Source organism: Rattus rattus, chromosome 11 (genome assembly GCF_011064425.1).
Source record: "Rattus rattus isolate New Zealand chromosome 11, Rrattus_CSIRO_v1, whole genome shotgun sequence".
NCBI lineage: Eukaryota > Metazoa > Chordata > Mammalia > Rodentia > Muridae > Rattus > Rattus rattus.
Window position 1 is genome coordinate 39,737,123 of NC_046164.1, and position 5,703 is coordinate 39,742,825.

Sequence of the window (5,703 nt, forward strand, 5' to 3'; positions counted from 1 at the left end):
GACTCAAAATCACCGATGTGAGTGTACTTTGAAAGGCCAAAACGATGCAGTGATGCCCACAATGATATTGGCAACAATAAATCCACTTACCTGGGAAGAACAGAGCTTTCAGGGATTTCTGACTTCTTGCTTTGTCCACCTTGATCCTGTCTGAAGCTGCAGCCTACTGAGTGTTGATACTCAAGTCCAGGGCAGATCTTTCCAGCCAGTTGCTCTCTCATGTGTCAGTTGTCTCTGGATATGTCCCGATAGACAGTTATGGGTGTGCTTTACTATTCTCTAGATGTCTCTAAAATCCATCAATAAGACAATCAAGATTGAACAAAGTAAGTGATATGCAATCTGTTGTCAGTAACTAGCAAAAAAAAATCAGTCTTGAAATTTGGTTTTAATATTAGGTTAGTGGAGTTTTAAATTTTTAGTTAAAATTAGCACTATGTATCATTTATGTGCTATATTTAATATATGTGTACATTTTTGAATTATCAAGTATAACTGGAGAGTGCCTAGACATATAAAATATAACCAAAGAATGGACCTTAAGGAAAAAAGAATTTACTAACTCTGCAAATAATAATGCACTAGGGCTTTCATAATGACAAAGAACACAGCCATCTCAGCTGTATTTCAAATATCACAAAATAAAAAATTGTAATTGATAAAGCACATTATGAATGTAAGAGTAGAGTTGAAATGTAAATTCATTTTTTTCCTATGAGAGAACTTTAACAATGGTTAATTAGTGGATTTCATTGCCAAATGTGGCGCTTTGTTGTGAGTTTTCAATGATAGTTCATATATTACTTGTGAGCAAAAATGTGGAGCAAAAATCTTTATACATCTACTATATTATTATTCCTCCATCACATACTTTTGAAGGAAAGGTTGCCATCTTTTCTGATTATTCCAACCTTGGCTTATAAAATAGAACAGCTAAGGTTGGACGCATTCTCTGTAACAATTTTTTTACTTTTTTTTTTAAAAGCCCACTCTTAAGGGAAAGGCTTGTACATTACAGCCACTGAAGTGTAATTACATGCTTTATGAGAAAAGGATAATTACATGTGGGTGTAGCGATGGGCATAATGTATTGAGGCTGAAATTAAAAAAGAATATTGAAATAGCTTAAAAATGTTGCCAATGATAATATTACTCAAACCAGCCTGTCCAATTCTAAATAAGAAAAAAAAAGTTAATTTTTCATCATTTGCTCTTGGCAATAGTTTTAATCTGTTCACTCAAAATTAGAGTGAAAATTTGAAAAAACTTTTCCAATCAATTTTAGTAGGCATGATATTATAATGTCAGATTTGAAATTAACACTCAGAGGGAATGTTTGAGTATTTCAGGAGATCATTTAGGACTTAAAAGAGTTTTTGTTTTTTTCTGCTAATTTCAAGTTTTATTTTTCTCCTTGTTTTTAATTGAAAATATTTTTCTTTCTTCTTTCTTTTTCTTCTTTTTCCAATCAGGAAACACTTGACTTCTGTTAGCTTTTTAAATTATTTCTCTTTTACACCACAATCTGGGAAGCAGTCTTGCTTCTATGGGGCTTAGCATTTTTTTTAAATTGGATATTTTTGTTACTTACATTTCAAATGCTATCCCCTTTCCTGATTTCCCTTCTGGAATCCTTCTATCCCTTCCCCCTCATCCTGCCTCTATAAGAGTGTCCCCCTAACCATCCAAAAACTGCCTACCATCTCCCTGCTTTGGCATTCTTCTACACAGGGGCATTGAGCCTACACAGAGCCCAGGACCTCTTCCCTCATTGATGCCTGATAAGGCCATCCTCTGGTGGTTTAGTCTCTGGGAGCCCTGGGGGGATATGGTTGGTTGATATTGTTGTTCTTCCTATGGGGTTGAAAACCCCTTCAGCTCCTTCAGTCTATTCAACCGGAAGGCCACATACATATGGAAGCCGAACAATGCTCTACTGAATGATAACTTGGTCAAGGAAGAAATAAGGAAAGAAATTAAGGACTTTTAAGAATTTAATGAAAATGAAGGCACAATGTACCCAAACTTATGGGATACAATGAAAGCTGTGATAAAAGGAAAACTCATCTCTGAGTGTCTCCAAAAAGAAACAGGAAAGAGCATATATCAGCAGCTTGACAGCACATTTGAAAGCTCTAGCATGAAAAGAAGCAAATACACCCAGGAGGAGTAGACAGCAGGAAATAATCAAACTCAGGGCTGAAACCAACAAAGTAGAAACAAAAAGAACTATACAAAGAATCAATGAAGCCAGGAGCTTGTTCTTTGAAAAAAAAATCAGCAAGATAGATAAACTCTTAGCCAGACTAACCAGAGGGCAGAGGGACAGTATCCACATTAATAAGATTAGAAATAAAAAGGGAGACATAACAACAAAATCTGAGGAAATTTAAAAAAATCATCAGATTCTATTACAAATGCCTATACTCAACAAAACTGGAAAATCTGGAGGAAATGGACAATTTTCTAGACAAAATACCAGGTACCAAAGTTAAATCTGGATGAAATAAAACATCTAAGCAGCCCCATAAAAGCGAAATAAAAGCAGTCATTCAAAGTCTCCCAACAACAACAAAAAAAAGCCCAGGACCATATGGATTAAGTGCAGAATGCTATCAGACCTTCAAAGAAGACCTAATACCAATACTTTTCAAACTATTCCAGAAAATAAAAACAGAAAGAACATTACCCAACTCCTTCTATGAAGCCACAATTACATTTATAACTAAATCACACAAAGACCCAACAAAGAAAACTTCAGACCAATCTTCCTTATGAAAATACTTTTCATTCAACATATTCTGATTACAATATTTCTTCCTCCCATTTCTCACAAATTCTCCTATCTCCCTACCCATCCGACTTCTTGGCTTTTTTCTCTTTATTTAGAAAATAAACAGAAAATCAAACATAACAAACAGAATTTAAAAAGGAGAGAAAAAGCACAAGAAACACACATCTGAGAAGTGTTAGTGATTAACCCCATGGAAGAAATTTTTAAGTGTTGCTTTTTGACTTTCATTTTAAAAATTACCTCAAAATTCTTTATAAAAAACTTTAATTTTCCTTTAGAATATCATATATTTATTATTTTTTTAAGAATTTCAAACTTAAATATAATGTATTTGATCATACTGAGCCCTGTAAATGGTCCCTCTAATTTCTTTGCAGTCTACCCCTTGCTTACTCACATATTTGTGTTGTGGATTCTAGTTTGTATTGCCCATAGTCTTATGGGTACGGATACCAGTGGAGTGTGTTCAACTTACCAAGAAATCTCACCCATAAAGACAACTGACTATCCACCTCACACAGGAGCTATTAGCTGTCAATAGCCCCTCAACTAGAATTTGGTTTGATCCTGTCCAGACTAGAGTAGGTAATCACAGCCTGTATGAGTACAGAAGTGTCTCCTAGTTCTGTTGAGTCCAGAAAACATTTCCCTGTCTTCCTCCCTGTTCTCAGGTCCTTGATGGTCATTGAACCTTGAACAACAGGTGTAATATAAATGTCCCTTTTGTGGCTAAACGTTGCACTTATATTTTGTACTTTGAGCAGCAGTGAGTTTCTTCTACATTCCCCACCCGTTGTGGCACATAGCTCTCTGATGTGCGCTGACATTTTACTTGTCCGTGAAAGAATAAATAACTAAGAAATTTATAGAACAAAAGAGAGTGACTCTTTGGAAGGGGTTTGCAAACCTCTTATTCATGCATAATAAAGTTGGCTTTTCTTCTTGGCTTTGGGAAAAGGAAAGATCCAAATATGACAATGTTTTAGACCCTTTTGTTCGAAAGGAGCTGAAAAGCAATGTATTTTGCTGGGCAGAAACTTTTCAGTAAATTTCTAAGCATGGTAAAAGGAAGAATACTCTTGCAAACTCCTTTTGAACCATCACATATTTGATCACTGTGTGGAACATTTAAATTTAATCCTCAAAAGCAAAATGTATAAGACTATTATTATGACAAATTATTTGTTCTTTAACATTTTTCAGGTTCCACATTGATACCAGGGCACTGGGAGACAATTTATAGAAGAATTCTATTAAGATCCTGTTTTTATTTTTAACACACATTTTTAATGAGAAGAAAGATCCATATACAATAGACAAATAGCATCTTGATTTATAATACCATGAGTTACTATTTGACCCAAGTTTGCTTGTCTCTTTTTTAAGTTGGCATGAAGGTCCATACAGTTTACTTATTTTTATACTATCACGTTAAGAATTTTAATGTGCATCCAAACTGTAAATTTTATTAACTTTTTACTAAACTCTAAAATGCAGTATTCGTAAAAGGTCAAAACTATTCATTGTAAGAACCCTTTGGTTAGATTTAAGTCATATATGGAAGTGAAGGAAATTAAAAATAAAAAAAACCAAAGTTTTTGACAAGCACTATTTTGTTACAACTAATGGTGAGGCAATACAACCTTAACCCCAGCCTACATGTCATATTCCTTATCACCAGTGATTATATTGCAGTTAAGAACATGAAGGTGGAAGGGTCTAGAGTTCCTCTTTCAGAAATGCCATTGGAAACACCTTATAATTTTGTATTCAAAATTTCAGTGTGCTTTAATTTAAAGGCAGCTCCTGAACGTTTAGGAACAATGGTCTTCGCAATAGAAGTTTTCACTTTATCAGTTTATTTTTATATAAATAAGCCAATGGATACCATCACATATATGCCAAGAACCAGGTGCAGACCGGTGTGTGCTCTGTGCATGGAACCTCTGTGGCTTAAGGGATTCCTGAGAGTGTGAATGAATGGGTCTATAATTTCGTGCCTTCTCCTGAGCTCTTTCACACTCTTTTTGTCTTGTCCAACTCCAATGTGATAGTTTTTGTTTTATCTTAACATATGTTATTGCTATATTTTATCATCATTCCTGCATAGAAGCCCATAGAAGCCTGCTTCTTTTCTAAACAGAGACGGAAAGAGGGGTGCATCTGCATGGGATGGAAAGTGGATAGGAAATAGTAGGAGCAGAGGGAGAGGAAACTGTAAGCAAGATATATTATGTGAGAAAATATCAAAGTTTTAATTAAAAGAAAAAATAACAACAAACACAACAACAACAAAAAACAAAGGTGTATAATAGAAAAAAAAACAAGGATGTACAAGTGTCTCTGAGGTAAAATGCACAATCTTTTATGCACATATCTGGGAGTAGAACATTCAGTATGTGATAGTTCTATTATTAGTTTAAAAAAATATCCACTGATTCCCACAGTGGCTACATTTTATGATTTTACACTTTAGAGTTAAGGAAGACTAAAATTATGGTTATAGATATGTGCAACTATTACAGACTAATATTTCTAATTGCTTAAGTTCTATTTTATAAAAATTCCAATTATTTCTCTATCTTTACTTACATATACGTAATTTCAAATACAACCAGGAATAAGTAAATGGACCAAATATGGATAAATATAAACATTAAAAGCTTTAACTATTATCAATATGAAAGTCATTTACCAATGGCTAAAAGCATGTGTTTCGAAGTCAGTGCGGATAAAAGGAAGAAACTGATTAATAGTAAATATGATACGCTTGAAGGGTGGTTATTCAAGAAAAAATAACAGAAGAACTACTAATATTTCTTTTTGACATCAAATAGTTTTTAAATAATATGTTAAATGAATTTTAGTAAATTATTACTATTTAGTGAATTTTACTAAATTATTAAATA